The sequence below is a fragment of the Podarcis bocagei genome, assembly GCF_964188305.1.
Source record: "Podarcis bocagei genome assembly, chromosome: 1".
Classification (NCBI taxonomy): domain Eukaryota; kingdom Metazoa; phylum Chordata; class Lepidosauria; order Squamata; family Lacertidae; genus Podarcis; species Podarcis bocagei.
This window is the reverse complement of record NC_138125.1, coordinates 55,575,948-55,603,894: the sequence shown is the minus strand read 5'-3', so window position 1 is coordinate 55,603,894 and position 27,947 is coordinate 55,575,948.

Genomic DNA, 27,947 nt, shown 5'->3' with positions numbered 1-27,947 from the left:
CCGCTTCTGGCGAACCAGAGCAGTGCATGGAAACGCCGTTTACCTTCCTGCCAGAGCAATACTTATTTATCTACTTGCACTTTGACATGCTTTCAAACTACTAGGTTGGCAGGTGCAGGGACCGAGCAACGGGAACTCACCCCATCGCGGGGATTCAAACCGCCAACCTTCTGATCAACAAATCCTAGGCTCTGTGGTTTAACCCACAGCGCCACCCGCATTACCAGTGTCCATTAATTTAAATGGGTCTACTCTAGTATAACTAGCATTAATACAAACCAATGGGGGGGTCAACATTGCACTATAATGACTGTTGCGTCTGTGCAAGCATTTCAGCTTGACAGGTGGAACAATTCCCCACAATCCATGCTGTTATTTCTGGGGGTTCTCCCAACCCAACCCCCATCAGGGGATGGCCTGGGGAGGAGAGCCTTCTTGAGCAAGTCGAAGTTCTTCTGCAGGTCTTCCACCAATAGGGCTTGTTAGGTGAATCCCACTCCAAGTTTTTACTAGCATGTTGGCAAAATTCACTTCCAAATGAAAAATAAACTATATCATGTCTCTTTTTATTTCAAAATATACTAGTTTCAGAACTAGTAAGCTGACTTTCTCTATATGCATCACAGCTTACTTTCTTCAGCCCCAGGGTTGCCAGATTAAAAAATTATGAATGAAGGCAAAACAGCTACTTCTCTCACCCATTCCTCTCAAGGCCGTTTCATCTGCCCACCTCTCCCGCCTACTCTCCAGCAAGCACAACCTCAAGTATGTGAGTCTCAGAGGGGCAGACTAAAGGACCAAGGGCAGAATAGAAGGTGAAAGTCACAGGGACTTCGTTGTAAAGAGCTAATCACTGAGCAGCAACTTGGCAACCCCATTCAGATCAGCCACGTATCGTTTTCAACCTGAATGCTCTGTTTGTTCTTCTGAGGTTAATCTCCCATGTGCTGTTCTTGCCATACACTGCACAGCACGTTCTGCTCTGCTGCACATTTGGCCCAAAGGTAGCAAAAGTAAATACAGAATCTCTCTTTAATTAAAGCCCATCACGTTTACGCATTAGGCAAATATCATAGGATCCCTTGTGGAGCTTCTGGACATCTGGCAGACTTATGCTGGCTTCTGGTTCCAGCTATCCCTTCAGAATAGCATGGAACTAACAGACCAAACGCACATACCCACAAAGCTCTCAGGTAATCTAACAGCTCAGAAAATTCTGCACGTTCCCCTTCCGAGCAAGAGAGAGGCACATAATAATGTTGATCCTGTGTTGCATGCCTTGAATGAACTAAGTATTCTATTAAATAGCAGGCCTGTAAACTGCTACCCTGATTGGGATTGAGTGTTGTAGTCCTGTGCTGCCAGCCCCAGCAGAACTGAATGGAGGAAGAAGTCAGCCAACCAGCCAAGTCTCAGGGGGGTACTTTCCTGGAGGCAGAGTATGTATACAGGGTTCAGTCCAATCCTAAGGTCAGGAGTATCTCAGTTCATGTAATCGGATGATCCAGGGGTCAAGAAAGCCGAGGGTCCAAGTTCACAAGCAGCAGCAAGGTCTGGTTAGGAATGACAAATGTTGTTTCCAGCAACTGACTGAGGCTGGAGACCCTGCTTAAGAAAGCTGGAGCCAGCTGGTTCTCATCAGGAGAAAGAAGGCTGATCAGCAGCAGGTAGAATCACTTTACCTTCTGATCCTTCAGGCTGCTGCTCAGCAGGTGAAGTCGACTCCTGGCCCATGACATTGAGTGAAGAATCAACCCGAATCTCACAAGCCCTATTCCGGCTTCTACATGAGACAGGGAGCACACATGAATAGAGCATGCTCCCCACTGCAGCCAGTCTCTCTCTTTTTTGTGAAGGGCAATGGGGACAGGAAGACAGAGCTAGTGGAGCTGTCCCCATTCTTCTCCTCCACATGCTGAAGTAACCCAAAAGACAAATATCGGAATGAGACTATAGGACACTGTTCCAATGACTCATTTACCTGTGGTCTGGTTGGTTGGTTGGTTGGTTGGTTGGTTGGTTGGTTGGTTGGTTAGCTAGTAGTTAGCTAGCTAGCTAGAAATACTTGTGTCCTGCCTACTAGACAAAGTTCAGGGTCTAATCTTCTTGCCAAGCCATCTCAGGTAGGTTCCAATCATTTATTATTGTAATACCATGTTCCGTAGCTTCACTATGTGGTATTTGGAGAAGTACAGGTGAAATGGAGGATCGTGGAAAATTGCAGTAGCTATTTCTGTAAGTTAAAATTGCATATTGATATATTGTGCAAATTCACTTGAGCAAAAATTTTATTCAGGGTAACAACACATTGAGAGCATGGGAGAGATCTAAGAATCACCTTTATTACAGTTGGTGGATTGGACACCTTTTTATTTCGATTGGGTATGAATGTGCTAATGCACAACAGCTTCTATGCGATTTCTTTCCATGTTGGATTGTACTCCAGATTGGCTTCTTCCATGCTCCCACCGCTTACTAAATGTGAAAGTACTCTGTGTAATGGAATCTTATCATCACCATCATCATGAACCAATTCTTATTGTATGAACCCTCTTTCGCCAAAATGGCACCAACTACACAAGAGGGGCATATTGGCAGATTCAAAGGAACGCTGGGTTTTGCAGAAATACAACAAAAACAAATATTTAGCAGGGAAATAGGGGGGCAGGAACACCCAAAATGGCTGATTGACCATGCTCAGTGGCCACAGAATAGTGATTGGATTTATTTATTTATTTTTGCCAGGGGTGGGCAACAGAAAACTGGAAAGGGGAATGGAATGTAGTATTCTGGCTAGATGGAACCAGGCTTCACTCCATACTACAACACTTTGATGCAGATCCACCTTGTTCATGTCTACTATGAAATAAGTCCCCTTGAGTTCTATCAGACCAGTGGCGTAGCGTGGGTTATCAGCACTCGGGGCAAGGCAAGTAATTTGCGCCCCCTAACCCATGGATTTGCGCCCCCTAAACCTAACCCCCAGATGTTGCGCCCGGTGCGGCCGGCCCCCCCTGTACCCCCCACGCTACGCCACTGTATCAGACTTTCTCCCTGGTAGGTCTGCACAGACCTGCAGTCTAAATGTTGCTAGTAATGTAATAAAGAAGGCGAAATATATTTTTCCCCACCCTTCAACTTTTCATAACTGTGTCCTTTTGAAGATTTCAGATTTATTTCAGCCTTTCAAGGTCATGGTAACAAGAAAGAACCAGTCCCAGGTGGAAAAGATTGTTAGATTCATTTCCCTTGGCAATGGTTGTTTATAACCCAACACCTAAAGACAAGTGCTAGGCTCACTTGTGGAGGGGTTTTTGATGTCTTTAGAGATCAAAGGCCAAAACCTGCTTCAAAAAAAAAATGCATTGTGAAGTTCAAGCTTGAAAGGGTTATGAACAGGAAAAGCAGAGAACGTTCACAGCTTTGGTCTCTGTCTCCCAGTGAGTAATCAGTAATAGTATCATGCTGCTTTTATGATGCAGTAAAGGGCACTTTAAGGTCTAGTGGAAAGTGCTTTGAATATTTTATTGATTTTTTATTTCTTTTCCACGAATATGAAATTACCACCTTGGAGCACTTGAGCCAATTGCAAGTGGTGTCTGGTCTTAAATATTTATTTCCCTTTGTATCTTTCCAGCCTTACATCACCTTTAAAATCATTTCAAGCAGGCAGCTATTAAAACAGAGCAGGGCAACAGAAAATGAACTATGAAATTTGCAAATGTGCCATGCAGCTAGTGTTGCATTCGGCATTCTATATTTACAAGACTTCCCAGCTTCCTATTTCCACCTAACTTTCTTTTTTTAAAAAAATGCTGCTGCTGCTGTCTCTCTAGCTAATTGCAATTTTAAAAATGGCTGCTGAATTATTTCTTCTCAAACTGACAGCTCTATTGGCAGCTCATAGGACATTTTGCCACACAAAAACTTAAAAGTGTCTTTGATCTTCTCTTGTGCTACAAGTGCCCTGAATGAGAATAGTGGCAAAGACACTGACTGTGAATCCAAAAGTCCCTGGTACAAATTTTTCAGACAGCCATGACCTTCCTAGGCAGCCTTAGGGAAGCTGCTCTTCATCACACTCTGACCCACCTGACAGGCTTGTTGTAAGGACTACAACTTAATCTGCAGAGGCCTTTTGAGTGTGTGCTATATAATTGCTCGTATCATTCACTCTAATATCAAACTTCTGTTGTCCTGTCATGCTGACCAGTTTTGAAGCAAACCACCCACAATAAAGGCAGGGGTTTCCTGTCTGTACTGTTCCCAGGCTTAGCTGAGAGCTCTCTCCTCGTCTACAGACACTATTTCTGAAGTCTAAAACAGGCTTTCTCAGCCTGATGTCCTCTAGGTGTTGTGGACCACAACTCCCACCAACTCCAGCCTTGAAATCCAAAATACCCGGAGGGCATCAGGTGGGGAAAGTACTTTTTAGCCACCCATGGCTTCATAGTTCCCAGTGATGGCACACCTTAGGTAAAGGTACCCCTGACCATTAGCTCCAGTTGCGGCCGACTCTGGGGTTGCGGCGCTCATCTCGCTTTATTGGCTGAGGGAGCCGGCGTACAGCTTCCGGGTCATGTGGCCAGCATGACTAAGCCGCTTCCAGTGAACCAGAGCAGTGCACGGAAATGCCGTTTACCTTCCCGCCAGAGCGGTCCCTATTTATCTACTTGCACTTTGACATGCTTTTGAACTGCTAGGTTGGCAGGAGCAGGGACCGAGCAACGGGAGCTCACCCCGTCGCGGGGGTTCGAACCGCCGACCCGCCGACCCTCTGATCGGCAAGCCCTAGGCTCTGTGGTTTAACCCACAGCACCACCCACGCTTGATGGCACACCTTAGTCATCCATAATTGGTCCTTTCTCTGTAAGGAAAGGCCTACCTACCTGCAGCAATGATAATCATTTTAAAATGCCTACCATCCTTCGTGGCCCCTGATATATGGATTCTCTGCTAAGGCAACCAAAATGTGGCTTGCAGAAAGGTTGTTGGTTTCAGTGATGATAAAAGTATTAAGGCCACCAAATGCATTTCACTCCAGCAGAGATAACTAGTAAGGGTTCTCTGCTCTATGTGGAAATACAAAGCAAAGTTGTTAGAAGAGCCTCAGGATGTAACGTTCAAAATGAGGATGCAATAAGCACTCTTGTGTCCTTCTCAGATACAAGGCCTTCATCGTACTGTAGTTCTGCCTGAGTAATATACTAGACAATAGACCACATTATTACTTTTAATAGAGACTGTGTTTAATTGTATTAAACACAATTATATTGTAGTTCTGCCTGAGCAGCACAGACAATGGAATTCATTATTACATTTAACAGAAAATGTATTTAATTTTCTAGTAAGTAATCTCATTGACATTGAAATGGGCTCCTGACTTTTTACCCCTCCCCCAAACAAATTATCTTTGGCTGCAATTTATTTTAATTTTATTTTTCAGAATAGAGCTGTCTCTATTCACTTAAGCCCATTTCCTTTTAAAAGAAGACTGGTGGGAGAAATTCACAGGATTTTAAGTTGAGGGAGTGAATAGTTTCTCTTATTATATTTCTTAAGACTTAGGCTAGCTGGTAACATATACTGTACACGTATTATAAATACAGTTACATGCACATACTTGCAGAATACTTGCAGTCAATGGCTGCTTCCATTCTAGAGCAGTTGAGCTTTGTTGTATGATTTTTTCATAATTATTTATTTCATATATATATATATATATATTTGCTTTCGTAGATTTTCACGGGTACAGGAATGCAGGTTTTGGTGTCTTCGGGTGTCTTCCCGTGTAAGAGTTGGGGTGTCTAGGCGACGTTTCGACGAGGTCTCACTCGTCATCTTCAGGCTGGTGCTTTCGGCTTCTTGTTACTAGAACAGAGCAGGATCTCAGTGTTTGAGTTCCTATAAATACTGTTGAGGGGGTGTGGTGTATAGCCTCCAACGTTCTGGGCAGAGAGGAAGTTCCCAGGTTAGTGTGTCTTTTCTTCTTTTGTTCATTAATTACTTGAGGGATATCTTGAGTGATTTTTTGAGTGATATTCTGAGTACCACTTAGGAGGGTCATTAGGTGTGGATTAGTTGCTAAAGCTTTCGTGTCTTGACCTCTTGAGCTTGTGAAAAGTTTTTCTGAGAAGATGGCTGTACTGCACTTAGTTGTGCTCTGGCTTGGCTTCGTGTATAGGGGCGAGCTGTGGTTTTGTGCCCTGTGCCAGCCAGATCTGTGTAGGGATTGCAGGGGGGTGCAGCATCCGGAGGTGCCACTATGGTTTGGCACACTAACCTGGGAACTCCCTCTCTGCCCAGAACGTTGGAGGCTATACACCACACCCCCTCAACAGTATTTATAGGAACTCAAACACTGAGATCCTGCTCTGTTCTAGTAACAAGAAGCCGAAAGCACCAGCCTGAAGATGACGAGTGAGACCTCGTCGAAACGTCGCCTAGACACCCCAACTCTTACACGGGAAGACACCCGAAGACACCAAAACCTGCATTCCTGTACCCGTGAAAATCTACGAAAGCATATATATATATATATATATATATATATATATATATATATATATATAATGCCACTACTATTTCCACATTCCAGTGGAAATTTTTAGACTACTTAATATCAAATTCCTCTAGCCAGCCAACCCAGTTGTTTACTTCCATTTATCTGCAGTAGGGTTTCTGCCAAGATGTTTTCTTATGTGAATTTTTTTCTCTTTTAACCTCATTGCTTTTTATGCCTTTGTTGAACCTACATAGTAACCTTTACAGTTCCAAAATTAATTATTGGTTTGTCACACCATACAAAATTTATTACCCAGACAATGTTAGTTTCAAAATTGATATTTATTTTAATTGTATTTTTTAAATGCACACCTCAGCATGCAACTTCCTGCCAAGTCTAGTGCACACTCACAGTCTAGTTTAGGGAAGTTTTTAATGTCTGATGTTTTATTGTGTTTTTAATTGTGCTGGGAGCCACCCAGAGTGGCTGGGAAAACCCAGTCAGATGGGCGGGGTATAAATAAATTATTATTATTATTATTATTATTATTATTATTATTATTATTATTATTATCAAACACCACATGAAGCAGCAAAGTACTTGATGGGGTTTCTTTAATATGGGAGAAATTTAGGGAGAAATATAGTTTTTGCTTTTGTTTTTTGGTAGTACAGTGGTGCCCCACAAGACGAATGCCTCGCAAGACGAAAAACTCGCTAGACGAAAGGGTTTTGCGGTTTTTGAGCTACTTCGCAAGACGAATTTCCCTATGGGCTTGCTTCGCAAGACGAAAACGTCTTGCATGTTTGTTTCCTTTTTCTTAACACCGTTAATACAGTTGCGACTTGACTTCAAGGAGCAACTCATAGAACGCGGTGTGGTGGCCTTTTTTGAGGTTTTTGGTGATTTTTGAAGCTTTTCCAAAACTTTCCCGACACCGTGCTTCGCAAGACGAAAAATTCGCTAGACGAAAAAACTCGCGGAACGAATTAGTTTCGTCTTGCGAGGCACCACTGTACATATCACTGAAGTACAAGGCATAACTATGGGTCCATGTGGTTCTATGTGATGCCAGATTATTTATGGGGAAAGCTGAATACATCATCCTTAAATACCCAACTTGTGAACCACTCAGATGGTGGTGATATATTAATGGCATCTTTGCCATCTGATCCAGTGGCAAACAAAGTTTGGGGAAATTCAAGAACTATATTAGCAACCCTACCTATCCAACAATCAAATCCATATCAATAGCATTATGAAAAAGATTTACATCTCTTAGTCTTCTCACCTTTGAGCAAAACAAGATGGTCATAGGTCTGCACAGGGAAATCACTGATACTCACATTTATTAAATTAGGATTTCTACCATCAAAATTTAGAGGTGATCTGAAAGATATTTGAATAATGTTTGGACTTAAATCAGGGCTTTGAGGGAGAGGGTTTCGAGAAATAGCACTGGCTCTTGTTGCTTGCTGTTACATGCATGCTAAAAGTCCATGAATGCAATCCCTAGTGATGGAGCAGAGATTTGTTTGGGTATCTGTAACCCATTTATTTTATTTTTAACAATAATGTATAGAATAACAATAATGTATAGAACCAGTAAGCCAGAGATTGTGGTGCTTTCAAGGAATAATCATGTAGTTCCTACGATAAATAACATCTTTAGAGCTTCTCCCAAACCCAAAGGGGAATATCTTTCCTATGCAGCATTTGTAAAGAATCTGCAATGCATATTTATTTTTGCTCTGCTGGAAATTCCTTGAGGCAAACACCTGTTAAAACAACTGAAACCAGTGCATGATAAAGAGGCCCAGAGCAGGCCTTTTAAGTTTTGAAAACAGCCACTTTGCCCAATGTCCTTGTCCAGGACATTTCTCGGCTCAACGCTAACCTGTTTGTTCTGCTACTGACGCATTTCTGCTGGCGCTGCAATTATATTAGCATAGTTTGTGAAGCGCTTCGAAATCTTTCAGGATGAAAGGCTCTATATAAATGTAAAATATTATTAGATAAGTAAGTTAAACAGTAAACACTTTATTGATTCAATGCCTCACAAAATCTTAGAACAATTACGGCAAATAGGTTTGGATCTGAGCCCCATCGCAGGAATTGAGATCTGGCTGGAGGCTTGTAAACAAAGGATAATGATAAATGGCAGGTTATATGGATATTCAAACAGGCCTGCCACCAAAGAATCTAGATGTGGAAGCAGGACTTTTCAGGCTTGTATCCTGCTGGCCAACGTGAGAGCCAACATTGTCATGGTGGGTAGGGCTGCTGTCGCTTGAAAGGTTGCCTAAAAGAAGCATCTTTGGTAGGTGCAGCATGCCATTAAAAGGTAAGAGAATTTACACCAGCAAAATGCCTTTTGCTATAAAGTTATTCTGAGGAAGAACCATAGCTCAGTGGTAGAGCATCTGCCTTGCAGGCAGAATGTCCTGGGTTCAATCCTCAGCATCTCCAAGTTGGCCTGGGGGAGACTCATGTCTGAATCCACAGAGAACTGCTAGACTGGTGACTGGGAGTGGCCGCCGAGACCATATAACACCGGTCCTGAAAGACCTACATTGGCTCCCAGTACGTTTCCAAGCACAATTCAAAGTGTTGGTGCTGACCTTTAAAGCCCTATACGGCCTTGGCCCAGTATACCTGAAGGAGCGTCTCCACCCCATCATTTAAGCTGGACACTGAGGTCCAGCGCTGAGGGCCTTCTGGTGGTTCCCTCACTGTGAGAAGTGAAGCTAAAGGGAACCAGGCAGAGGGCCTTCTCGGTAGTGGCACCCACCCTGTGGAACACCCTCCCATCAGATGTCAAGGAAATAAACTACAATCTGAGTTTTAGAAGACATCTGAAGGCAGCCCTAACTCCTTGTAGAGACAAAGAGTGCAATCCTAACTCTTCTTACCTGGGAGTGAGTTCCACTGAATTCAGTAGAAGTTACTTCTGAGTAGGGATGGTTAGGATTGCACCATAGCTTGAGAAGAAAAGCACAGGATTTCTTTGTAAGTGTCAGGGGTTCAGGGACAGAGGCACAGGTGAGGGGGGAGACGGAGAGCGATGGGGAAGAAACCCAAGACAGTGAGGAAGAGGAGGACAATGACTTGAGGTCTTCCATGAGTCTCTCAAGTGAATCGGAGGATTCCCAGAAGGGGGCGCCCCTGGTCAAGCCAAGGGGGGTCACAGGGGGGACCTGCCAGGAGCAGGGAAGCAGCAGGGAAACCCCGAGTGGGAGTGGGAGATCGGGGTCGGCTTCCCAGCAGGAACGGAGTGAGAAAGGTGGAGTTCCCAGTGTGACAGACGGAGCAGAGCAGGAAGGAGACAGGGGAAGGAGATCGGGGCAGGACGTCCTGCCGGAAGGGGCGGAGAGTAGTACAGGGAGTAGTGTAGCTGTCAAAAGGAAGGTCAGGGGTAGCGAACGCGCGCCAAGTTCAAATGTGGAGGCGCGCGGAAATGCAGAGAGCCCGGAGGAGAAGCCTGGCCCCAAAGCACGAAGGAGGGGGGAGCAGGCATCTGAGGGATCCGCGTCAGGGGAAAGCAGGAGGGAAGGAACCCAGGGGGGCAGGAAGACCCTGCGGAAAAGAAAGGACAGGAAGAGGTGGTCTAGCACAAGCCTCTTAAGCTGGTGTAGAGGCGGGACCGACTCAAAGGGGACTTCAAACATCTAGGCTAAAAGACGCGGGGCTGCACGCCTCGGTTGTGGAACCAATAATGAACTGCAATAAACATCCTTGTATATAAGAAGAGCTTGGCGTTGGTCTTTTGTGAGCTGAGACCTAAGGCAGCCCCTGACAGTAAGTCCCCTCTCAAAAAGTACGCAAAAAAATTTTTTGCAAAGCTCACGAAGTTTGGCAGCCATGAGTATGGAGCAGCAGATAGCTGAGCTACGCAACGCAGTCTCCCAGCTTACCACTGAGGTAGTGGTCTCCCAGAAGAAGGGGGAAGAGGCGGAAAAGCGGTGCCAAGATCTGCAAGCCAGGTGGGATCATGCATGCCAAGTGGGGTTCCCGGGGGCCAAAGCTGCTGGAGTAGCACTGGGCAGAAGAGGGGGCAACTTGGTAGCCCACTTCGATGGGAACCTGCAGCAGTACCCCAGTTTTCGAGCAGACGTAGAATATGCGTTGCATTTGCTTCGCGACGACTTTAAAGATGAGGAGGAGAAGGTGGGTTTCATTGTGTCCCACTTGCATGGGGAAGCGAGGGCTTGGCTGCGCAATCTGTGGCGCGAGGATTGCCCTGCTCGAAGGGACTCTGATGAATTTATCAAGTGCATGGACGCTTGCTTCCAGTCTAGCGTGGATGTGGATGTAGCACGCCAACAGATGCATGGTTTAAGGCAAGGCAAGGCTTCGGTACGTCAGTACCATACTCGCTTTTTCGCCTTGCTGAATGTACTGAGATGGCAGAAGGACTCCCTGACAGTAAGAGACTTGTTTTGGGAGGGGCTCTCTGGCCCTGTAAAAGATGAACTGGCAAGGGGGGACAGACCTCAAACCCTAGCAGAAGTGGTGCAGCGGGCGCTCGCCATTGGAGTACGCCACGAAGAACGCCCTTAGCGCAATGAGGAGGGTAGCCAGCTTCGCGCACCGTCTAGAGTGCCTCCTTTCCTTCCCAGAGATCTAGGACGTCAGCGTCCCTCCCCTCAGTTGCAGGCAGGGGAGGAGCCAATGGAACTGGGTGGTGCAAAGGCTCAGTCAGCTGCCGGAACCCCAGCGTCCGGAGCAGTCAAGGCGAAGCCTCCTAGAGGGAACAGGAAGTGTTACATCTGTGACAGTGCGACGCACATGGCTAAAGAGTGTCCCCAGAGGCTCCAAAAGCACACTGCAGCCTTAGCAACAGTAACTGCAGCAGCACAACATGAAGAGCAATTTCAGGGAAACGGCAATGCCTGGCTGGAAACAGCAATGCTAGGGCACAGCCAGGCGAGTCAGTAAGGCAGTCCCCAGCGCTTTTGCAGCCTACAGACCCCCTGCCACCCAAGCCAGTGGTGCAGCTCACTGCAACTCTCCAGCTACCTAATGGACGCACCCTGGAAGTCCCCATTACAATTGACAGTGGGAGCAACGCAGACTTCGTGGGGGTGCAGTTCGTCAAGCAGCATCGCATAGAGCTTCTGCCAGCCACGCTGCCATTGAACGTCGTCACAGTGGATGGCAGGAAGCTGCTGGGTGGGCAGGTGGTACAGCAGACGCCACCCATGGTGATGCAGATTGGCAATCACCGAGAAGTCATCAGTTTCAACGTCACCCGCCTGTCAGACACGCCTATAGTGTTAGGCATGAGTTGGCTGGATAAGCACAGCCCGACCATGGCGTGGTACCAGCGGCAGCTCACCTTTGGCTCGTCCTATTGCACACAGCATTGCATCCAGACCGGTCAGGAGGAGGAGGGCCAAGAGGAGGGGCAGCAGCTACGTCTCAGCATGGCGCAAGCAGTACCCCTCAAGTACAAGGGGTTTTTGGAGGTTTTCTGCGAAAAGGAGGCAGACCAGTTGCCACCTCACCGGCCCTACGATTGCGCTATTGACCTCTTGCCAGGGACAACGCTGCCGCCTGTGAAGCTGTATTCCATGTCCGAGGAGGAGCTGCAGGAGCTCAGGGAGTTCATAGATCACAACCTGCAGCGGGGATTCATCCTAGAATCAAAGGCTGTAGGGGGCAGTCCTGTGTTTTTTGTGAAGAAGAAGGACACGCCCCAAAAGAGGCTGATCGTAGACTTCAGATTCATAAACTCGAAGACAAAGCCCGCGGCCTTTCCCATGCCCAAGATTGACGACCTGCTCGCCACGGTGCGGAAAGGGAAGATCTTCACCAAGTTGGATCTCCGCGGAGCTTACAATCTCATACGCGTGCGAGAGGGTGATGAGTGGAAGACGGCCATGTTCACGCCGTTGGGCACCTACGAATACAGAGTTATGCCGTTTGGTCTCCAAAATGGCTCCCACTATTTCCAAGCTTTTATGCACCACGTGCTAGCGGGACTCCTCTATAAGAAGTGCGTATGTTTCCTCGACGACATTCTGATCTTCTAGGAATCGCCGGAGGCTCACGAGAGAGACGTGAAGGAGGTCCTGCAGAGGCTGCGGGAGCACAGGCTCTACGCCAAGCTGGAGAAGTGCCAATTCGACGTGACGGAGGTGGATTTTCTGGGCTATAGGCTGTCCGACAGGGGACTAGCCATGGAAAGCGCCAAGGTCCGGGCGGTGTTGGACTGGAAAAGCCCGCGAAATCGGAAAGAGGTCCAGAGGTTCGTCGGCTTCGCCAACTTTTACCGCAAGTTCATCAGGGGTTTCGCCAGGGAGACGGCAGCTATCACGGACACTCTCAGCTCCAAGAAGAAGAAGTTCACCTGGACGGACCAGGCGGAGCAGTCCTTCAGGAGACTTAAGAGTCTCTTCGCGTCCGAAGAACAGCTGCTACACGTGAATCCCGGCAGGCCCATGAGGGTTGAGACTGACGCATCAGACAGAGCGGTGGGGGCCGTCCTCTTACAGGAAGACCCGCAGGGGAACTGGAGGCCCTGCGCTTTCTACTCCCGGAAGCTCAGCAAGTCGGAACAGAATTACACCATCTGGGACAGGGAATTGTTGGCCATCCACGCAGCTTTCAAGGCGTGGAGGCACTTCCTCGTCGGGGCCAAGCACACCGTGCAGGTCCGCACGGACCACAAGAACCTAGAGTACTGGCGCACGGCGAAGCTACAGAGCCAGAGGCACATACGCTGGGCGGAGTTCTTTGCGGACTTCGATTTCCGGATAGAGTACATCCCAGGCGACAACAATGTCATAGCAGATGCGCTCTCCAGGAAACCGCAGTATCTCGAGGAAGCGGCACCGGTGGCAGCCAAGCACATTTTTGCACCGCAGGCGTGGGCGTGCGCTTCAGCCGCCGTGGACCTGGAGGAGGTGCGTCGCGTGTTGCAGACGGATCCGTTCGCACAGTCCAAGATGGAAGAGGTGCGGAAAGGCACAGCGAAGGACGACGAGTTCCAGATACGCGACGGCCTGCTGACCCGTAAAGGTGCTCTCTACGTTCCGGGAGACGATCTCCGCACAAAGGTTCTGCAGCAGTTGCACGACGCACCCAGCGCTGGCCACTTCGGCAAGGAAAAGACGACGGAATTAGTGGCCAGAGACTTTTGGTGGCCCCAGATGCGAGCGGAGGTCGCGGATTACGTCGCCAGGTGTGACACTTGCCAAAGGTCCAAGCCAGTGCACCAGAAGCCAGCGGGACTGCTGGAGCCATTGGAGACACCACTGCAACCGTGGGAGAGGGTGGCGCTGGACTTTGTCACTGATCTGCCCAGTTCGCGGGGCAAGACGGTGGTGCTTGTGGTGGTGGACCTGTTCACCAAGATGGCGCATTTCATTCCTTGCGCGAAGGTGGCGACAGCGGAACAGACCGCCAAACTCTTCATCGACCACGTGTTCAAGGTGCATGGGTTGCCACGGTCCATTCTGTCTGACAGGGGGCGCCAGTTTGTTTCTAGTTTCTGGCGGAAGCTCTTAGGGATCCTGCACGTCAAACTCAACCTGTCGTCGGCGAGACATCCGCAGACCAACGGCCAGGCAGAGAGGGTCAACGCGATCATGCAGCAGTACCTGAGATGTTACGCCAATCAGCGACCTCAATCAGCTTGGGTGGATTACCTGCCGATGGCTGAGTTTGCCTACAACAACACGAAGCACGCGTCGACGGGGGTGACGCCATTCTTCGCCAACAATGGACGGCATCCCAGAACCTTCCCGGGGCTCGTAACGACGGGGGAGGGGGTGCCGCACGGGGCCGACCATTTCGCAGCAGAATTGCAGGAGGTGCACGACGAGCTACGGAGACATTTAGAGCTAGCTAAACAAGCCTATAAGGTGCAGGCGGACAAGCACAGGAGGGAGGGGGAAGACATCCAGGTGGGAGACTGGGTGTGGTTAGCGGCCCAAGCGGTGCCGGCCAAGTCGTTAGCTAAAAAGAAACTAGGACACAGGCAACTAGGGCCGTACCAAGTTGAGGCCAGGATCAATCCCGTAGCATTTCGACCGGCCCTCCCCGAGGGTTCCAGAATGCACCCGGTCTTTCATAGGTCGGTGCTCACCCCCTACAAGGCCCCACACAGATTTCAGGAGTCAGGGACGGCACCAGAACCAAGCAGAGAGTCGCCCAAGAGGGGGAGGTCACCTAGGGCCGAACCAATCAACGAGGTCACAGAGATTCTGGACTCGAGATGGGGGGAAGAGGGAGTAGAATATTTTCTCGCCAGAGAGGGTGCCCCGGCCAGCGCCAACAGTTGGGTGCCGGACTACGCTTTGGACGAGCCCCTCCTCAAGGACGAGTTCCATGCCCTTTTCCCACATAGGCCCATGCCAGCACAGTTTTTCGACGATTGGCTTTTTACGCCCACACTTTCCGCCAGCACCTTCCGAGGGTTCTCCTCCGCAGGGGAGACGACGCCAGAGTCGAGCCCTCCAAGGGGATCGTGTTCGGGGGTGGACACCGACCCTTCTTACTGGTGGGACGACCAACCAGAAGAGGACTGGCGCATGAGGTGGCGGATGGGGCCTTGGCAAGCAGACCCCACCCAGGCAACAGGGGGAGGGGAGGACGTGAACATGTTGGGAGAGGACCATGGGTTCGAGCACACATACACTGAACTGGAAGCAGAGGAGATCGACGTCGACGACCTGTGTCCGGCAGCGACCTCCGCAACGATGGAGCTCCCAGAACCTGCGCCCGAGCAGCGGGAGGGGGGAAGGGGGGCTTTGAGGGGGGATGGATGTCAGGGGTTCAGGGACAGAGGCACAGGTGAGGGGGGAGACGGAGAGCGATGGGGAAGAAACCCAAGACAGTGAGGAAGAGGAGGACAATGACTTGAGGTCTTCCATGAGTCTCTCAAGTGAATCGGAGGATTCCCAGAAGGGGGCGCCCCTGGTCAAGCCAAGGGGGGTCACAGGGGGGACCTGCCAGGAGCAGGGAAGCAGCAGGGAAACCCCGAGTGGGAGTGGGAGATCGGGGTCGGCTTCCCAGGAGGAACGGAGTGAGAAAGGTGGAGTTCCCAGTGTGACAGACGGAGCAGAGCAGGAAGAAGACAGGGGAAGGAGATCGGGGCAGGACGTCCTGCCGGAAGGGGCGGAGAGTAGTACAGGGAGTAGTGTAGCTGTCAAAAGGAAGGTCAGGGGTAGCGAACGCGCGCCAAGTTCAAATGTGGAGGCGCGCGGAAATGCAGAGAGCCCGGAGGAGGAGCCTGGCCCCAAAGCACGAAGGAGGGGGGAGCAGGCATCTGAGGGATCCGCGTCAGGGGAAAGCAGGAGGGAAGGAACCCAGGGGGGCAGGAAGACCCTGCGGAAATGAAAGGACAGGAAGAGGTGGTCTAGCACAAGCCTCTTAAGCTGGTGTAGGGGCGGGACCGATTCAGAGGGGACTTAAAACGTCTAGGCTAAGAGACGCGGGGCTGCGCGCCTCGGTTGTGGAACCAATAATGAACTGCAATAAACATCCTTGTATATAAGAAGAGCTTGGCGTTGGTCTTTTGTGAGCTGAGACCTGAGGCAGCCCCTGACAGTAAGCATGAGAACTCTTGAGTGCGTAGGTTCATTAGAACCTTAACCTCTTGAAAGCTTCTTGCATCCAGAAAATGATGTAGCAGGAAGTTGGCAATTTGACTTCACTCATGTGTACTGTACATGTTTTATTTTTTAAGAAACAGTAAAAGCACAGACATTTAAAATGAAATGTCAGAGAGTTCTCATGAAACCTTTTTGTCCACATCCATTTGAGAAAATACAGCCATTGTCTCTTTCATTTCTAGTAAACAAAGACTAGCCTGGTGAACATCCACTTACATAAAATACTTTGAGTATGGAAATAAATTGGTTGCTTGGGTAGGGGGAGTACGAAATACATTTCAGGGTTCTTCACAGAGGGTCAGAATGATCCCTAGCTGGAGAGTTGTTTTGTTTCCTTTGTTCATGTTCAGTTAGTGAAGTTTCCTTCTAAGCAGCATTTTATCATTTTATAAAGAAAAATCTTTTATCAGTTTATGAAAAGAAATAAAATATTTTATCTATAAAGAGAAATGAAATATTTTATCAGGTTTTCATCAAAGGGAAATGAAATCTCCTTCCTTGGAGGTTTTTAAGTAGAGGTTGGGTGGCCATCTGTCATGGATGCTTTAGCTGAGATTCCTGACTTGCAGGGGGTTGGACTAGATGACCCTTGGGGTCCTTTCCAAGTCTACTGCTATATTTCTAGAGAAGTGTATGTATGTGTTATAATTACATTAAATTTTAGTTTGTGTTTTCTGAAACATGTATGTGTCATCATGGAAGTCTAGACCAGAATTTTAGTCATTAGAAGAAAAGGAACAGAAAACCCCTAACTCCGCCCAGATACAACAGTGTCCAGTACCATCTAGTGAGTAAACTGTATAACGACGCTTTCCACACAGAATGTATAACCTTCATGGTGATCAGAAGTAAGGTTCCAATTAGCTTCCTATAGTTGTACCATTCATCTTTTCTGACAATGGTGTAATTTCCGGTGTCTCATTATATTTCCTACATTTAAAATGCCACTGCCGTAGCATTCTGTCTGAGTAGGTGATACCACATTCTCCAGTTTTTATTATGCCAACTCAAAATTAAATAAATTCAAAAGATGTGAGTAAAAGGCCTTGGGTCTCCCGAATCTGCAGAAAAACCTACTACTAGATGCTAGGGATAAGAAATACAGTTGTACCTCGGGTTAAGAACTTAATTCGTTCCAGAGGTCCGTTCTTAACCTGAAACTGTTCTTAACCTGAAGCACCACTTTAGCTAATGGGGCCTCCCACTGCTGCCACACCGCTGCTGCACAATTTCTGTTCTCATCCTGAAGCAAAGTTCTTAACCTGAGGTAATATTTCTGAGTTAGCGGAGTCTGTAACCTGAAGCGTCTGTAACCTGAAGCATATGTAACCCGAGGTACCACTGTACATCTAAAGATCATGTATACAGTGTGTGAGAGAGAGAGAAAGAGACAGACAGACAGACAGACAGACAGACAGACAGACAGACAGACAGACAGACAGAGACATGGACAAATTAGGCAGGCAGAAAGGGAAGAAGTTGAAACAATAGAACCTAAAAGGATAAATGGCACCAAACAGTCCTCTCACTTTTTAAAGCAGATAAGACCATGTTTTGTTTTTCCAGTAGGAATCCCCAGCACACAAGAAAAGTGATGCCTGAGCCCTGAGACTAACTGATTGCATTCTCATAACCATTGAGCACTTCTGCAACACATTCATGCAATGTCCAAACTATCTTTTTGAGGAAGATGAGTTATCGAAGTCAACATTTTATTAGCAGATGAAGTATAAATAGATTCAATTTAAACTGACTACCTAATAGATCAAATCTACATTTAAGCTCTTATGTGGAACGTATGCTTGAAAGGTGCACCAGTCATTTTTCTTCCCACAGGAAGCCTGCTTCATATTTGACACATCAATCCCCATTCTCATTAATGAGTATTCATCTCCCCAAGGGCATAATCCACTCCTCAGTAAGAGCTGGGGGAACAAAAATAGGTGTACATGCATTCTACTGTTTGTATTTGTATTCCGCAAGCTGTACAGAAGTACAAAACAAAGAAAATCCATCAGAGGTGTTAGGAAATAGGAAGATGTTTTATTCAGAGTCAGACCATTGGTCCACCTAGCTTAGTATGGTCTACTCTGATTGGTTGTGAGCCTCCAGGCTTTGGGGCAAGAGGAGTTTGCACAGACCTACTTAGAGACAACAGAAACTAAACCTAAGACATTCTGCATGCAAGGCAGATGCTCTGCCACTAAGGTTTGGTCCCTCCCCCAAGGGATACATTCCTCCTAAACAGAAAGTAATTTTCTGCATAGGAAAAACCACCAGAACATACCGTTCTTGGCAACCCTGAAATCACTGGTTGAGAGGATGTCTCTCTCTCTCTCTCTCTCTCTCTCTCTCTCTCTCTCTCTCTCTCTCTCTGTGTGTGTGTGTGTGTGTGTGTATTTGCCCCACTGGATTCCTTTGGGAAGAAGGATGGAATATACCGTGTTTTTCTGTGTATAAGACTAGGTTTTTTCCTTAAAAAATAATGTCAAAAATTAGGGGACATGTTATACACGGATACATCTCCCCCCATTTGCTTAAATTTGAGTCCCCAAAAATAGGGGGTGTCTTATAGACGAAAAAATACGGTAAATAGAATATAAATAACTAAATATCCAACATGAACTATCCCACTCATACATGGTATTTCATTTGCATGTATAAGTACCCCAGCTTCTGAGCATTGTGTTCACAAAGTGCACCCAACGCAGCATATTGTTGTGAGCAATCTTCACACAATGTGATCCGTACAAAGTTTTAGCCATTCTCCAAAGCCCTTCGATGAGGGAAAAAAAACATGTTATGAAGAAGGCCACACCCCACTCCTTAGTATCGTGTGTCATTCACAGGTTCCTCTGCTTCTGACAAAATCAGTGAGTGTCATCCATCATTGATATAACCACCAGAGATTAATCAAGAGCACTTGATCTTTACAGTGATCTCTCCATTCACTTTAGCCTTTGATTAATCCATCAGAATAAGTTGAGCAAATCAGAAGGCGCTTCAGGTCATCCCAAGTTAACTGACTCCAAGTCAATTGCGTGCAGATGAAACCAGGGAGGCTATTTCTGAGAGTCTCTCCTACCACTTAAAGGGAAAGTTCAAAAACTGTAAATAAAAGTAGACCGGGGGGAAATGGAGAGGATAATATCACAAACATATAGGGTCTGGTGTATTTTTCCATTTATCTTCTCTTTGATGGAAGAAGGTCTCCGGTAAGTGAAAGATGGGCTGGCTGTAATGAAGCTGTCGCCAACAATGAGAGTCGCTTGCGCATGGCCAACCACTCTAAATTACTGCCGACTGCCTAAGCCCGAGGACTCATCAATCGTTCCAAACACACCTGCTGGGAAAGAAGATGTGGACCAGGGGGCCAAGATATCATTATTCCCTACAAGATCCCTCTGCTGGTTCTTCATCATCTCACATCTCCTTCTACACAACTTGTCATTGATCAAGCCCTGTTATTTCTTCCCTGTTCAGAGCCAGGGTACATAGAGTAACATCATTATTCTTCCTTGCAACTTACATCTGCCTCTGAATTATTTCCTGCCCTTCTGTGTGAGCGATTGCCCAACATCTAGGTTCTTTCCTTCTGCCTTCTGCCCCAAATTCAGTGGGAGGGGAGAAGAAATATTGCCCTAGACCCATGCTACCTTGAGTTTTAAATCATTAATTGTCTTTCTTCCAAAGCAGTTGAGTGGCTAGTTCAATCCTAATTATATCCACCTGAACTGATGCCAAGCAATTCTATAATTACCAGCTCCTGCTTGATTTTCCTCTGAGGAAGTATTTCAAACCATTGTTGCAAATAACAGAATTTCTGAAGAAGGGTTACACCTGGATTATTTTATCTGCTACCCTGAAGGATTGCTTGCTCAGTTAATTCACCCTCTTATGTCTTTTGTTCTATGTTAATATGTGCCCTGACTACTTCTAAAAACTGGTAGTTTTGATCTAGAAATAGTTTGTCAAAAATAGATTCCCCCTCCTCACTCTAACTTCCAAAGTGTTGCTTTTAATTCTGTTTGGATTCCATGGATAAACACCACTGATTGACAACAAATGGGTCTGGTGACTCCAGCAGCTTCAACAATGCAGTAGGCCAGGAATGGGGAACATGTAGTGCCCCAGATGTTGTTGGACTCCAGCTTCAAGCCAACATGGCCAAATTTCAGGGATGGTGGGAGTTGGAGTCCAGCAATATCTGGAGGCCAGCAGGTTCCCCAGCCTTGCTGTAGGTATTTCCATGACTACAGCAAAGGTCTAGGGTAGCAGGAATGAGCAATGTTCAGATGTTGGACTACATCTCCCATATTCTCTGGCCATTGGTCATGTGAATATGGATCTAAGGTTGCATTCCTGCTCCATTATTGCAACAAAAGGAAAAAGTCCCATAGTGAAGGAATTGTTACCAATCATATCAGTGACTTGCCCTTTCACAGGTTAAAACTGTATATGTGTGCATGATTAGGGAAGACTGGGACAACTCACACAGGGGAAAGCAGTGTGTAATCCACCCTGAAGAACAATAATGTACAACAGGAATGGGGAATCTTGTTGAACTCCAATTCCTTTAGGTAAAAAGGTAAAGGACCCCTGGACAGTTAAGTCCAGTCAAAGGTGACTTTGGGGTGCGGCGCTCACCTCGATTCAGGCTGAGAGAGCTGATGTTTTTCCACAGACAGCTTTCTGGGTCATGTGGCCAGCATGACTAAACCGCCTCTGGCACAATGGAACACAATGACAGAAGCCAGAGCGCACAGAAACAGTTTACCTTCCCGCTGCAGCGGTACCTATTTATCTACTTGCACTGGTGTGCTTTCAAACTACTAGGTTGGGAGGAAATGGGACAGAGCAACGGGAGCTCACTCCATCACTGGGATTCAAACCGCCAACCTTCCCAAAGAGGCTTAGTGGTCTAGACCACAACGCCACCCACTCCCTCACAGTTCCTTTAACCCCCTGCCAGCATGACCACTAATAATGGGAGTTATAGTCCAGCAATAGCTGGAGGGCCTGAGGTTCACAATCCCTGATACAGAGGAGGACATCTCAATAGGCTATTTGTCAAAGCTACTATTTCTGAAGTGTTATTTCTTAAATTAAAACTGATTGGAATGCCTGTCTTGCTTCAAAAGCAAAGAGCCTAGCAATTTCTAACAGCGCATTGATTGCATTTCATTTCTTCCAGCACAGTGGAAAGGCAGGGTCAGTGTTTGGATTATTAAGAAGCATATAAGAGATAAACCAACAGGTTTCTTTTTATGTACTGTGATCATCCTAATGATGGAACCTCTGGTGAAAAATATGATGTGGCAAATGAATTGTAAAAGCATGCCTAGCAAAATTACAAGTTAGGGCAGGCTAATGAAAGATGGCAAAGACTAAGCAATAATAGTAGTAGAAGAATAGTTGGCTAAAATATCATAAGCATTTTAAAGCCAGGATTCCTTTTCCCTTACTTTAACTGCCATGCTTCCTCTGCTTACATGAAATATCTGCTTCCTCTCATTCCTGACATGATTAATATTACACAGAGAATTTAGCTACAGTAGATTAAAACCCCATTCGTTCAGCAACCCTCCAGCAGAGTGAGGAATTCAGGTATGGCCTTGAGAATAATTCTTTGTCCTATGCAGTGGTTTGTGCATTTGCACAGAAGCTGATTTTTTAGGAGGAGGAAAGAACTCAAAGCCCAGTCTTCTGGCAGCTCGTATCTCCCGAGTCCATTACACAGAAGCCCTGGCAGCTTTGCTTGTACAGCTGACCCTGAATAAAGAAATGGAAAGCCTTAGCTTGGATGTGATGTTCTTTAGCCTCCAGTGTAGTCATCTAAACCAGGAATAGCCAATGTGATGTTGATAGACTACAGCTCCCATGATCCCTGACCATTGGCTATATTGCCTGGGATTCATGGGAGTTATAGTCCAACAATATCTGAAAGGCACCTCATTGGCAACACTTAGTGAAGTTGTATCTCTGAAAGCCTATCTGGAGTCCACAAGGCACCATATATCTTGGTTGTGGTGCCCGCCCTGTGGAATGCCCTCCCATCAAATGTCAAGGAAATAAACAACTATATGAGTTTTAGAAGACATCTGAAGGCAGCCCTGTTTAGGGAAGTTTTCAATGACTGATGTTTTAATGTATTTTTAATATTTTGTTGGAAGCTGCCCAGGGTGGCTGGGGAAACCCTAGTAGAGATGCAACTTTCCTCATGGTACACCATGACTCAAGACTTGAAAATGCATGTGTACACATATGCACATCCATGTGCATGTGTAGACAAGGGCACACAGGGGAAAAAAGAGGAGCAGACCTACTGGGCTCACCATGATCTGTCAAGGCATGAGAGGACACTATGCTTTGTATGTCTCTGGACTGGAGTGCCAGCTTGGCCCCACGACTGTGGGTGCCCGGGGCCATGGGTGCCATGCAGTGTGCATGGCCCTGGTGCTGAAATCTGTGGGTCCCCAGCCCATTCATGGGGAATTTTGTGGAGCCCATGGAGCCGGCACCTATGTCTCTGGAGGACAACCGTTGCATATTTGCAGAAGAGAAGACAAAGGTGGAGGTGCGTAGAACTCTGAAATGTATAACTTAGCATTTTCCCTTTAAGTATCATCTCTCAGCAAAAAAAAAGTTTTTGAAAATGCCCTGAATGGGAAATGTCGAACAATTATGCATTGTGTGACTACTGGAGCCTACAGATCATTACATGGCTGTACTTGGGCTGGATGAAACTCCTTGGAAGGTTTAATTAGCTGTGAACTGACTCTGCATACTGAGTGCCTCTGTTAACATAGTCTCTGTTTTGTCAGTGTTCAAACTCAATTAACTCCCGCCCCCCCTTCTCATGCTGCACTTGTGACTTATCACAGCCGCTTTTTAAATCTTTAACTCTGCCAGCTGTGGCCCAGGACTTCCAGTAGGTACATTTTGCTGGCCTCTCATGGTTGCATAAGCTGTGCAGGCTTAGGCAAGCCATTAATGACATTTGGGAGGCTGAGAAGGAAAGTGTTGCAGAGAAATGGAAAGTAATAGACTTAAAATTGATTTTTGAAAAACAAATGGAATGGCCATAATCAAGAGGAAAGCTGCTTTGATGAGTCCCAGAGGCAAGCAGGAGCCAGCTCTAACAGAGAGACCGGCAGCCATTCCAGCCGCAAAGCATGCCAGATGAGAAACTCAGGACACACTCCATCGCACCGTCCAGCTGAGCCTCTCTTAACATTATTACAGTTTGCATTATAATAGCAGCTGGAGGTTGCAACCACGATCGAGGCCTCGTTATGTGCTAGGTGGCAAACAATCACAGTGTCACATCTTGCCCATGGGAACAGAGCTTGCTATATACACATGATACATAAAAGAAACCCTAATTCATTCTCATATATATATATATATATATATATGCAGGTTTTGGTGTCTTCGGGTGTCTTCCCGTGTAAGAGTTGGGGTGTCTAGGCGACGTTTCGACGAGGTCTCACTCGTCATCAGCTGGAAGGTTTCCTCCCCGTAGAGGTGAGATATTTGCTTTCGTAGATTTTCACGGGTACAGGAATGCAGGTTTTGGTGTCTTCGGGTGTCTTCCCGTGTAAGAGTTGGGGTGTCTAGGCGACGTTTCGACGAGGTCGAAACGTCGCCTAGACACCCCAACTCTTACACGGGAAGACACCCGAAGACACCAAAACCTGCATTCCTGTACCCGTGAAAATCTACGAAAGCATATATATATATATATATATATATATATATATATATATATATATATATATATATATATATAAAATAGGTCGCATCCACATCTCCCCCAAAGAATCCTGGGAACTGTAGTTTGTTAAAGGTGCTGAGAGTTGTTAGGACACACACACAAAGCCCCATTTCCCCTCCCAGAGTTACAATTCCCAGAGTGGTTTATCAATCAATCAATCCCTCTTCAAAGGGAACTCTCTCTTAGAATGAACTCATTCAACCCATTAATCGCTCTTACCTCTTGATTTATTGTGTCTGCTGCCTCATGTGTAGATGGAGGTACTGCTGGTGTTGTGGGGTGAGGAATTCAAGTAAATACTTTCAGATTGTGCTGGAAAGGGTTGTGTCCCCCTTAAAGAAAAGACTTGCAGCCTGGGAATGCTTTTAGATTTGATGATAGGACTATAGGGAGCTGCCGTAGACTACGTTGGCTTATCTAGCTTAGTATTGTCTATGCTGTCTTGGCAGAAGCTCTCCAGGGTTTCAGAGTGAAAACATTCCCACCCCTACCTGGATATGCCAGAGATTAAACATGGGACCTTCTGCATGCAAAGCAGATGCTCTCCCTGCAAAGAATGTTCAAGCAACATTTGTAACAGAAAGAATCTTTTGCTAATGTCAGTTGGTATAGCCATTGTGCCAAACTAGCTGCTCTACTTTCATGGGACCATGACATTTCAGGGGGAGAGAGGTCAGTCAGCTGCAGCCCAAAAGGCGCATCGGGGGGCCAGTTTGGGCATTTCCTGAGTGATATTCAAAGTGCAGCTTACAAATCTTAGTTTGCACATTGACCAGACTTCCTCTCTAGAGAAGATACCTCTAGAAAGTGCTTCACTAGATTGTTGTTGTTTAGTCGTTTAGTTGTGTCCGACTCTTCATGACCCCATGGACCAGAGCACGCCAGGCACTTCTGTCCTCCACTGCCTCCCGCAGTTTGATCAAACTCATGCTGGTAGCTTCAAGAATACCATCCAACCATCTCATCCTCTGTCGTCCCCTTCTCCTTGTGCCCTCCATTTTCCCCAACATCAGGGTCTTTTCCAGGGAGTCTTCTCTTCTCATGAGGTGGCCAAAGTATTGGAGCCTCAGCTTCACGATCTGTCCTTCCAGTGAGCACTCAGGGCTGACTTCTTTAAGAATGGATACGTTTGATCTTCTTGCAGTCCATGGGACTCTCAAGAGTCTCCTTCAGCACCATAATTCAAAAGCATCAATTCTTCGGCGATCAGCCTTCTTTATGGTCCAGCTCTCACTTCCATACATCACTACTGGGAAAACCATAGCTTTAACTATACGGACCTTTGTTGGCAAGCTGATGTCTCTACTTTTTAAGATGCTGTCTGGGTTTGTCATTGCTTTTCTCCCAAGAAGCAGGCGTCTTTTAATTTCGTGACTGCTGTCACCATCTGCAGTGATCATGGAGCCCAAGAAAGTAAAATCTCTCACTGCCTCCATTTCTTCCCCTTTTATTTGCCAGGAGGTGATGGGACCAGTGGCCATGATCTTCGTTTTTTTGATGTTGAGCTTCAGACCATATTTTGCGCTCTCCTCTTTCACCCTCATTAAAAGGTTCTTTAATTCCTCCTCACTTTCTGCCATCAAGGTTGTGTCATCTGCATATCTGAGGTTGTTGATATTTCTTCCGGCAATCTTAATTCCGGCTTTGGATTCATCCAGCCCAGCCTTTCGCATGATGAATTCTGCATATAAGTTAAATAAGCAGGGAGACAATATACAGCCTTGTCGTACTCCTTTCCCAATTTTGAACCAATCAGTTGTTCCATATCCAGTTCTAACTGTAGCTTCTTGTCCCAAATAGAGATTTCTCAGGAGACAGATGAGGTGATCAGGCACTCCCATTTCTTTAAGAACTTGCCATAGTTTGCTGTGGTCGACACAGTCAAAGGCTTTTGCATAGTCAATGAAGCAGAAGTAGATGTCTTTCTGGAACTCTCTAGCTTTCTCCATAATCCAGCGCATGTTTGCAATTTGGTCTCTGGTTCCTCTGCCCCTTCGAAATCCAGCTTGCACTTCTGGGAGTTCTCGGTCCACATACTGCTTGAGCCTTCCTTGTAGAATTTTAAGCATAACCTTGCTAGCGTGTGAAATGAGTGCAATTGTGCGGTAGTTGGAGCATTCTTTGGCACTGCCCTTCTTTAGGATTGGGATGTAGACTGATCTTCTCCAATCCTCTGGCCACTGCTGAGTTTTCCAAACTTGCTGGCATATTGAGTGTAGCACCTTAACAGCATCATCTTTTAAAATTTTAAATAGTTCAGCTGGAATTCCATCACTTCCACTGGCCTTGTTATTTGCAGTGCTTTCTAAGGCCCATTTGACTTCACTCTCCAGGATGTCTGGCTCAAGGTCAGCAACCACACTACCTGGGGTGTACGAGACATCCATATCTTTCTGATATAATTCCTCTGTGTATTCTTGCCACCTCTTCTTGATGTCTTCTGCTTCTGTTAGGTCCTTACCACTTTTGTCCTTTATTATGGTAATCTTTGTACGAAATGTTCCTTTCATATTTCCGATTTTCTTGAACAGATCTCTGGTTCTTCCCATTCTGTTGTTTTCCTCTATTTCTTTGCATTGCTCATTTAAGAAGGCCTTCTTGTCTCTCCTTGCTATTTTTTGGAAATCAGCATTCAATTTCCTGTATCTTTCACTATCTCCCTCGCATTTTGCTTGCCTTCTCTCCCCCGCAACTTGTAAGGCCTCGTTGGACAGCCACTTTGCTTTCTTGCATTTCTTTTTCATTGCAATGGTTTTAGTTGCTGCCTCCTGTATAATGTTGCGAGCCTCCACCCATAGTTCTTCAGGCACTCTGTCCAGCAAATCTAAATCCTTAAACCTGTTCTGGGAAATAATTGCTCAGGGAGTTTCACCCAAAGGGAAAATTGTAACCAACAATATTTCATCTAATTTATGGTACCAACATTTTTCCCGGCTATATACAGCTCCAAACATTGCTAAACCGAGCCAGTTTTCTCCACTTAAAAACGATCTATTAATGGGCTGGGATCCTGTTACCGAATCAGAATGTTTACAGCTAATTAAAACACTCAAGAATGGCAAAGCTCCCGGTGAGGATATGATTCCTCCTGAGGTGTTTAAACTAAATGCCCAGTGGTGGGCTGCTATTTTGGCCCAACTTTTTACGGTAATAAATGATACATGCAAAATCCCAGAAAACTGGAAACTGAGCCTGGTAGCCCCCATCTATAAGAAGGGAGACCCCCAAGACCCCTCAAACTATCGCCCCATAAGTCTCCTGGACATTGTGTATAAACTTTATACCCGCTACCTGCTAAATAAACTGGTTGACTGGGCTGACCACTCTAACTTGTTTAACCCGGAACAGGCAGGGTTTAGAAAGGGCCATAGTACAACAGGCCATTGTTTGGTACTACAGACAATGATAGATAAGTATACAAAGGTACATAAGAACAAACTTTTTGTGGCTTTTGTAGATCTCACATCCGCTTTTGATTCAATCTGTAGGGACAAATTATGGCAAAAACTATATGAAACAGATATTGATAGACGACTTCTCAAAATACTTAGAGAGTTACATTCAGACACCACAGTTAAAATTAGAACTGGGATGTCAGGCAACTATACTGACCCACTGCCACTGGGGAAAGGGGTTAAACAGGGCTGTTTGTTAGCGCCGTTCCTCTTTAATTTCTATATAAACGACATTGTTCAACATATGGCAAAGTATAAGTCATCAGCTCCTGCCCTGGAAGGCAAACACCTGAATATATTGCTATATGCGGATGACATGGCTGTCATGGCACTCACTCGAAGGGGCCTACACAGCATGCTGGAGGGGCTCGCAGCTTATTGTTCCCAAAACTCTCTAAAGATCAATTATGACAAAACAAAAATTGTGGTATTTACTAGAGCTCGCCACACATTTAGATGGTCTTTAGATGAACACAAAATTGAACAGTGTCTTTTTTTTAAATATCTTGGTATCACTTTCCAAGCTACATCTAGCTGGCTTGCCCACTTCAAGACTGTAGCCCTTCTAACACGTAGGACAATCGGTGCTC